General features: G+C 36.8%; 1 long non-coding RNA gene across 1 annotated transcript; it reads right to left on the minus strand.

The window, feature by feature from the left end:
* Nucleotides 1-8,957: 8,957 nt before the first annotated feature.
* LOC143885684 (uncharacterized) lies at nt 8,958-9,929 on the minus strand. Its single transcript, XR_013253554.1, has 2 exons — nt 9,645-9,929; nt 8,958-9,102 (listed from the first exon to the last, which is right to left on the minus strand). It is a non-coding gene; the product is annotated as an uncharacterized LOC143885684 (long non-coding RNA).
* Between the last annotated feature and the right edge of the window lie 89 nt (nt 9,930-10,018).

The following is a 10,018-nucleotide window of genomic DNA, read 5'->3' on the forward strand; positions in this document are numbered from 1 at the left end:
ATAACCTGAATGAATTATGTACATGTCAAATACCTGTTCATTTTTATTATGTATTACATATTCTAAAAAAAAAATTCTTAGTTTAACTATAAAATTTCTTATTATTAATACCACATATGCGAAATGACTTTGAAGGTCAACCAAAATAGATGATGAAATAATATTATATTCTCAATATGATAATATCCATATTCTACATCATAAAGTTTATAAACATTTTGCAGTACGAATGAACTATAGTTTAGTGAAACCATAACCTATCTATCAATATCTTATCATTTCAGAAATATGACTATTTAATAAGATAAACCATAAGGAAATGTTATTCATATCATTACATTCTTATACCTGCACCAACTCAACTGTCCCCTTGAAATTCATAGAGCATCAAAATTTAAATAACCCTTATATTTGCGAGTGACTTTCTTAAACATAAACTAATTAAGATAAAGTAAACTGCTAATTATATTAACATTATTCCCTAAAGGTATTATAGAAATTAATCTTTTTAAAAAAAACGTACAAACATAATTGCTAGAACAATGGCCTCTGACTATAATTCCTTCAAAGTAAAATAAGAAATCATAATCATATAAGAGCATTTTTCCTTAAATGATAGTACCTTCAGAAAACTGTTTTGAAATTAAACTACTTATAAGAAAGACATAACCTGATCATGTGCTCCAACCTGCCCCATCCCATTTTATCTTTTAATATATTAAGGTATAACTGTTCCTAGTATTTCAACATCACACATCTCTTTAAACCATTTAAATCAACAACATAATCCAAGGAATTATCAACCTTAAGGCTAAAAGCCTCCTATTAGCTTCTCCCCTAAAACAAGATATACATGACACAACATGGTCCAATCACCTCTCGCCACATTTTTTTTTTATATAAGAAACACGGATACACCGCGGCGGATAAATTTCCCCCTTCTATCTGCAAATCAAGAAAATAGCCACGAACAAGAAAACCACAAAGCAAGAAAATAGCAATTCACCACACAAATCAAGAATACACGATTTTAACGTGGAAAACCTTCCGATGTGAAGGGAAAAACCAATGGACAAGCTCCGAAAGAAATCCACTATGAAAAGAGAAATACAAAGTCTTTCTTCTCAAGTTTTTCCAAAAACTTGAGGAATATACAAGAATAGAAGATTAACAATCAAATCTTGGAGGAAATATGGGTTACCTCATGAAACCCTTGCAAGAGAACGCTTTCCTACCTCAAAGAACCAAGCGTGAGAGATCTTCTCCAAGAACCACTCCAAACCCTAGGTTTTGGCTTCTTTTCCCTCTTCCTTCTTGCCCAAGAAAAGACTTTAAGTTTCAATGGAGATTAGGATTTCCAAACCCTCTTTAGGATTACCCCAAAGCAAACCTTAGAGAAAACCCTTTTTTTTCTCCTCTCTCTCCTCACGTTTTTTTTTTCCTTTTTTTCTCGTTGAAAAAACCCGTCTCACGACTCTCTTTTGTTTTACAAGAGAGTTGCGTGAGTGGTGGGCCCTACATCATGGGGTGGACCCACAACAAGTGGATGGGGCTCTTGTTGCTAAGATCTTCTTCCACATACTCAAATTCCACTTCCACATACTCAGTTTTTTTTTTTTTTTGTTGATCTATTTACTTTTCGCTATAAAACCAATAATGTTAGAAATTTGGGGGCAAATTATTAATTCTATGTGATGATGGACTGAAAATTTGGGCCGCAATTGTATATAATCTTCATAATGCTCTATCGGGATGTTTTGGCAGGCCTTTGGACTAAACACTAGTCTATCTCAACAAAGATGCTCTCAAGCGCATTTCAACTACTCACAGATGCTAAAAAACATGGTTGCTAATTTATCAACTGTCTGGAATCTTCATAATGCACATCTGGGAACAGTTTCTTTCTTGATTTATCAACTGTTTCACAAACAGATATCATCTTCTTCTGTTCACCAAACAATCCAACTGGTTCTGCTGGGACAAAGGACAGCTAATGCTGGTGATGTAGTTTGCAAGGGATAATAGATCGATTCTAGTTTATGATTCTGCATATGCCATGTACATTTCAAATTCCAGCTAACACATCTAGTTTATGATTCAAGTGTTATCGTGGGCCAAATTGTCATTAGTTTGCATTTAACTTAAATATGGTTTACTTTGTCTCATCTGAGTCACCTGTATTGCTGGGACTGTACCTACATTAAAGGGTATTTTGGTCATTTATTGTCCCATAAGATGAATCAATAATCACTTGTGAATGTCATTTGTGAAATGATGCGAAGAATGCTAATTCCATTTTATTAGATTATTTTAGTAATTGGTGATTGGCATAATCAGTTACCATAACCACATTCAGTTTTTTAATAATCACAAACAAAAGGGCGTAAAAAAGCATTAGAACTAAGTAATTCTATTACCAAAAAAAGAGGGTGAGAAGAGATGAATTGAATGAATAAGACAAAATATGTGGAAAAATGAGCCTATGTAGCTGCTCTCTCATGCGACAGCAGCGAAATGCCTTCTGCAATGTTCCCTAGCAAATCCCATGCAATAATGTTGGATGGGGGTGGACATGGTTCCGGTTCGAACCGAGGAACCGAACCGAACCGAACCGAATGGTTCGGTTCGGTTCGGTTCGGTTCCAAATCTATATGGTTCGGTTCTGGTTCTGATATCTTGGAACCGGTGGAAATTCGGTTTGGTTCTGGGTTTGGGATCCCGGAACCGAGAACCAACCCTCACCTTAAAACTCACTGCCTCCTCATTTGATAAAATCACCCCACCCCCTTTTAATTCATCCCTCTTTAATGTATTGCTTTGCCTTTAAAATTTTAATTCACCCCCCAAATTTTTGCCTGATTATCTCAAATTTGTGCCTGTTTGTAGTTCATATATAATTTTTGCATTGCTCAAATTTGTGCCTGATTATCCCAAATTTGTGCCTGTTAGTGTTTGTAGCTCATATATAAACATGATCGAACCGAACTGAACCGATTATAAACACGATTAGGCAAAATATCTACATTTGGTGAAGGTTGGGTAAACCTAGAACCGAACCGATTATATATGGTTCTGGTTCGGTTCGGTTCCAAACATATATGGTTCGGTTCTGGCTCCAATTTCAGGGGACCGATTATATGTGGTTCGGTTCCGGGAATACCCCAACACCGAACCGAACCATGTACACCCCTAATGTTGGCCACACAAGGGTGTTAATCACTTTGTATAATGGTCAAAGATAGCCCTGAGTGTATTATATGTGTGTCTTAGAACCCTTTTTATAGAGTTTACAGCACAAACTAGCCGTTTCTGGGTTGTAACGAATCCTACAGACAAGTCACGCTCGGCTCTCTAGAGAGTCGTTTGGACCCACGTAAAACTGCCAAAGCTTTGCATGGTCATCTCTCTCCTGATCGAGTCCCCCAGCTAACTGTGAAAGGGATGATCGGGCTCTTAACTAAGCCTAATCCCTCCATATCACACATCTGAAGGCACAAAGGTGTTAAACACTTTTTGAGGGACTAGATTTTATAGTCTAGACTCTTAAGACTTAACTTGAATATTGAATTCTTCTTCTTCAAATCTTTAGTCCTCTTCTTCTTCTCCGTGGATCTTCTTCTCTATCATTTGGTTCCATTGATCTTCAATCTTAGTGCTTTGATCCATTTTCTGTGCAATCCAATTTGACCTTCAAAAAGAATTCTCAAACGACAATTAAGCATTAGAACTATAACTAATATATTGTGTTTAGAATCATAAGGCATGATTTGAGAAAGCTACCAAGGCAAAACCCTTGGGCTAACAATTATGTGCGAAATTTTCAAAAAGTAGGCCCTACCTTGTTTGAAGATCCAAACCGTTCATTTGGATCGCCCCACCGTAGAAAGGTTGGGCTCCAAAAGTCAACACCAAAGGATGATCCTAACCCTCTATCCCTGCGGTTTTTATAATATGCCATCCTACATATCATATCATCCTTTGGAGATGATCTTGGTGATCCGATCTATTTATATTGGGTCAATCCAAATGAACGGTTTGGATCTTCAAATAAGGTGGGCTCGTCATATTAAAAAAAAAAAAAAAAAACACACACGAGGACATCATTTATAAAGTCCTTTTAAGATAGGCTTAGAGAAGCTTGGGGAAAGATGGCTACACTAGTTTTCGTGTGTTATATGGAATAGATTGTTTGGAAGTAATGTTTATAGATCTAGAAATAATACTAGGGGCATCAATGCGTCCAGACGGTCCTATGGATCCGAACGGTCTGATGAATCCGAACGTTAATGGACAGGATTGAGGCATGATATCTAGATCTGAATGTATCCATTTGATCCATATCCTGTTATCTGGAATGATTGGGCATAAAGCGTGCGAAATTATTTTGGATCGTGACTTAGAAGCAGCCACAAAATTCGATGAGCATCCTTGACCTAAATGGAGGGTGCCAATGAACGAAAATATGCTTCATATTTTTGTTTATTTATGCCTTTCAAATCCAGACGGCTTTTGAGAGGGATGGCTTAGAGAGAAGCAGGAACAGGATTGGGTCCAAACCATAGAATTCAATTCCAGGAAATTGATGGATGTGATCTGTTGCGGCCAAAAATCAGAGATCTGTTGATATGGCTTCGGAAGAGCTGATGTGGACCTACGCGAGGTAGCTAACGGTCAGACGACCGACCCAGAGTTGATGCTCCGAGAAGGCCCTCCGATGCTTAAGTTAGTGACTGCAACATATAAGTAAGGTCTGCTATGAATAGTAAATTTTGGGATCTAAACCCTTACCTCTGACCCTTAGAAGGCTATTTATAGTTGGGTGTCAAGCATGAGATTACCCACGTACCCTTAGATAGGTGTCGACCTGTGATTGCGTAGGGGAGTAGCCTGGAAGCTTCCTATCAGGATGTAATTACATGATTATCCCTTTGCCACATGCCACCCTGTGATTGGGTGTTTATTTTGGTCTCCATCATGATCCAAATGGGAGAACAAGAAAATCTAGAAAAAAGCCCGTAAACATTTCCCAGAAAAATATTATTTTCTATATTTCTCTTTGGACCAATTACCAATGGGGGACAAAAATTAGGTGGAATTATTAACAGGACCCATGCTTTTCATAAATTATCAACGAGGGACAAAAGAGGTCTTGTCATTAAAAGCTGGATGAAAATGCCCTTTTCTTAAGCAACACGTTTTGCTTTTCCACTTTTCCCTCTTCTCTCTTCTTTCCCTCTTTTTTTTTACTTTTTCATTTTCAACTTTGTTTTCACTTGCAAATCATGAACTTGTGGAAGAATAGGCTTACCATCAATCATAGCAAAATCATCATAATTGGCTATAAGAAATCTGTTTGTACCTTCTTCTTCAGCCCTATATTTGAATTCTAGCGCATCCCAGATTTCTCTAGGAGACTTGACATCAGTGAAAAGATCATAGAGACGATCAGACAGAGTGTTGAGAATGTTTCCTCGGCACAACAATTCATCTTCGTCACGTTTCTTCTTTTCTTTGTTGATGCGATCCACTTCTGCAGGGGACAGATTTTCTCCTTCAACGATTGGCTGCAAACCAGGATCCAAAACGTAGATGATCTTCAAGGCAGTCAGGAGAAACTTCATCTTATCTTGCCAACGACTGAAGTTGTTGCCATCAAATTTGTCCAGTTTCATCACTTTGATTGATTCCGACTCCATTAGAACAAAAATAAAGCCTTAAAATTGTTAGAAGATATTGCAGTCGAAATCAGAAAATAAACAAAACCTAGACTTTGAGGCACGATGATCGCTTTCTTTAAGGCTTTATTTGTCCCCACTCGATCTTGAGTTTGCTTAAGGGTTGGAGACAAATTGCCTCCATGATACAACAAAGTCTTTGAGAATTTTCAGAAAGCAAATCTGATAACTCTCCAACGAATTCTCTATGAAATAGTATAAGTATGGCTGTAAGAGTTATAAGAAAGAAAGAGAGAGAGATAGATAATCAGTGTCTATGAAAACCCACTAATTTTAAGTATTTATAGATTATGAATAGTTGCTTCCAATAGTTAGAAAACAGTTAGAAAAAGACACCCTTTCATTTAAATCCTAACAGTCATATCTGTTAGTTTATAACCCCTTTCATTTAAATCCTAGCAGTCATATATGTTACTTTATAACTGTCAAAACTGATTTTTTAAATTCAAAATAAAAGAGTGTCTTTTACAGAAAAATAATTCCGAAAATAATAATTAAAAGTAATGGGCTTACATTGTAATTCAACATTCTTTTTGCAAACAAAATTCAACAAGTCCCTCTTTTGTTTGATGAAATGCCTCTGTTATGAGGTAAAAGTCCTTTCTGGCATGTTGTATGAGAGGGTGAACTCAAAACTAGTCTATTGTGGGCTTTTTTCTATTCTACTACTTTTAGTTATATTATTTTTAGACTGAATTCCATTCGAGTGGCTTTCATGGATTGGTGATGGTTTCTGTAGGCTTTAGATGGAAAGGCCTCAACATGTCCTTTTTGCACTTCACACGATTTGGCAAACATAGGCAATTTAAGGGTCCCAACTAGGGTCCCCTCTTCTGTTTGATGAAATGCCTCTGTTATGAGACAAGGTTTTTGAATTTTCTATTAAAAAAAGAAGCTTTCTGGCGTGTAGTTTGGGGGGAAATGCTTCTGCATTTTGGCTTAGTAGGCTTTTGATGTAATTGGAGTTATACAACTAGGGTCCCAACTAGGGTCCACTCTTCTGTTTGATGTAATTGGAGTTATGCAATTTATGGCTTAGTAGGCTGTTTCCAGAGAAAAAAATTGATTATTAGGAGCAGTCCTTTTTCTTTCTTTTTCCTGTTATGGATTTTAATTTTATGGGGTTTGTAAGGTTCTGTGTTTGAGAACTAATATGACATTGTTGAGCTTGTGTTTCAGAATGGCTCCCTAATGATTATATGCCCTTTTAGATCTATATGATTCGACTGAGAGTTGGCTTCTAACCCCGTTCCAATTGCCATGTATCATTTTTACCAACATTACATGAGCAGCAAAATGCCGATAACCAAGATGGAAATGAGTAAGATTTAGAGAGTTAGACACTTGCTTTCTAGATGAAGGTGCCATTTCTCTCCGCCCATTGTCATTATTTTTAGAAGCTGAAGAAAAAAAGAACATAAGCCAAAACTTAGGAAAAAAATCATTTAGAAGAAACTTTAAATCATGAGTCCTTGGATTATGGGTGTTTTTCTCACTGCCCATTGTCATTTAAAAAAGTTTACATCATTTACAATAAAGTTCAAATCATCATTTAAAAAAAAATCATTTAGAAGGTGCCATTTCTCACTGCCCATTGTCACTAACTTGGTGTTTTTTGTTTTTGCAGACCCACTATCGATCCTTCATTTGGTGCGATCAATACCGGTTGTACTTGCATTTGCTGCCTGTTAGGCTTCATTCTGATTATGGCAGCTATGATTCTTTGGTTTTTGAAGCTGTAATATCGGATGGTAGGCATTGCTAGGATGTTATTTTGCATCTTGAGATCACTATGTAGTATTTGTGATGTATGGTATTTTAGAAACAAACTATTTTAATTGTTATTGGCTATAGAAGACGGGGATATGTAATGGTCTTTTGATAGAACTTGTGCTGCCTTTTCAATTGTTATTGTCAATATGCTATGTACCAACTAATTATGAACGTGGCCTTGCTCTCAGATCATTGACACTGAATGTATGATGTTTAGAATTTGCAAGTAGCAGTGTCATATGAAGAGATTGTTCTCCAACTGAACCACTGCAATTGTCAATCTGAAAACTTTCGCAGATCACTTGTGTAAGAGAGAACAGCATCTAAGATGAATTCTAATTCATCTGCCCAACATAAATGCCCAAGGCAGCCCCCATCATAAACAACAGTGCAGGAATTTTGAAGGTCATTTGGGTGGTAAGAGCATACATGGGAGAATTAATTTATGGAGTTTTTGAACTCGGTAGTTGAACTAGCTGTTCAACTTGTACCTTTGGACGCCCATAATTTTCTTTGGAGAAATATGGATAAACATCTTATAACAACTCTTATTTTTAAACTTTTCTAAATTGGGTGGAAGGGATCGGGATTGTTGGACCAATTCATCAATGGTAGCTGGATGAAAATGAATTGGTCCACAGCCAATGGGGGCACCCTTTTTTTTTTTATTCACGTCATATCAGGTTATAAGGGGGTGTGCATGTATGCCGGGGGGGGTGAAAATATCATCTCCCTTTTTTTAATGGTACTCAACGGGAACACTCAATGGAATCGTAGGGTGTTGAATCATATTCCCATTTACAAGTGCTGTATATTATGATCCGTTCCTCTTCTTTTATGGGCCCAAAGAAAACCTCTTTTCTGTATGGAGGATGAGCGTTTTTTACTCTTGAATCACTCTCAATCGCTCTTGCATTTTTCATCTCTTGCATTTTTCGTTGTTTGTTTGGGTGTTGGCTTGACCATCTATGCCAGTGTACTTAATGTCAGCCCTTGAATAAAGTTTATGTCTGTTAATTATCAGAACCATTGGCCAAATGCTTCCCTTAGTCTTTCGGGACCAAAATTAATGACACCAACCAAAGATTAAATGATAGAAAGACCACTAGGCAGGAAATCTCTTCATGCCGAGCTTCAATTTTTTGAAGGTTCTAACTTTTGCTGTATCAAACAAGGTGTGGCTGTTCAAGAGGACTTACACCATTAAGAATGTTCAGTTAATGAAGCCGTTTTACATTTGCTTAAAGACATGTTTAAGTATTTACTGTACGGACAATACTATAGGATGATCCAAACCGTCCATACATAGCCCATAGCTTTTTTTTGGGCACAACTTATTTATGGTATGGCCCGTAACATAGACGGTTTGGATCATCCTATACTGTGGCCGCACAGCTTATTTTGTATGCTTACACCATACAAAATCTTGTGTTATGCTATCAACAAAAATTTAGTTACAGAACTGAATTCTTGATCAAGTAAATCCAATTCCACACAAGTATACGAGTGATGAGTCCTCAGTTGAGGTTTTTTTCCCCACTAATGTGAATAATCTTAGAGGTCTGCACCATTCATGCCACTTTAAACCCCAAATCTGCACCATTCATGATTAAAAAAAAAAAAAATTACACGATTTTTGAAGGGAAAAAAAAAGATAAAAAACAAAGAGAAGATCAAAAACCATATCAGAAACACTAAATTTCTGATCTTCCTAACAAAATTTATAACATTTTTTGAGAAGAAGTATGGATTCTCAAAAAATAGTGTTTGCAGAAAATCTTTTTTCTTTTGCAAAAAACATAACAGAATTCATAACATTTTTTGAGAATTCATAACTAACTCTTTTTTTTTTTCCAAAAAAATCATGAAAGGTTTTTTATGTTCCTACAATCCATACTTTTTTTGCAAAAAATTAGGGTTTTTTCCTTCTTTTTGGCAAGAACAGAAACCCTAATTTTTGCAAGAACAAAAAATTAGGGTTTCCTTCTTAAACTAATAACAGAAACCCTAGTTTTTTTTGCAAAACCCAAAATTTCAGCACCATTCATGCCACTTTAAACCCCAAATCTGCATCATTCATGATTTTTTGGCAAAAAAAAAAAGAGAAAAAGAGAAAAAAGTGAAGAACGCACTAACCTTTGAGAAGATCATTCGTCGAGGTTGAGGTTTCGGCCTCTCTCTGTCGAGCTTTTTCGTCCGACGGATCGTGGAAGGTGGCGGATCGTGGAAGCTTTTTCTTTACAAACCAGTCCAAGAGAAAGAGAGAGAAGAGGCGGGGATTTAGGGTTTACAAATGTTTTCTCGAGGGTACGTCTAAGACGCACCCTCGATAACGCAGAAACTCTCTCTTTTTTTTTCCAACCGGGCCCACTAAATTAACCAACGAGAGTGTTTCTCTCTCTTCAACCGCATGGAGGCTTCGTGCGGACACTCTTTTTCCTCATATATATATATATATATATCTAGAAGGAGATTTTACTGTTCACCCGCCACGTGTCGTCGTCCCTTAC

The sequence above is a fragment of the Tasmannia lanceolata genome, unplaced genomic scaffold (genome assembly GCF_043159265.1).
Source record: "Tasmannia lanceolata isolate RefF3 unplaced genomic scaffold, GAP_Taslan_0.1 ptg000002l, whole genome shotgun sequence".
NCBI lineage: Eukaryota > Viridiplantae > Streptophyta > Magnoliopsida > Canellales > Winteraceae > Tasmannia > Tasmannia lanceolata.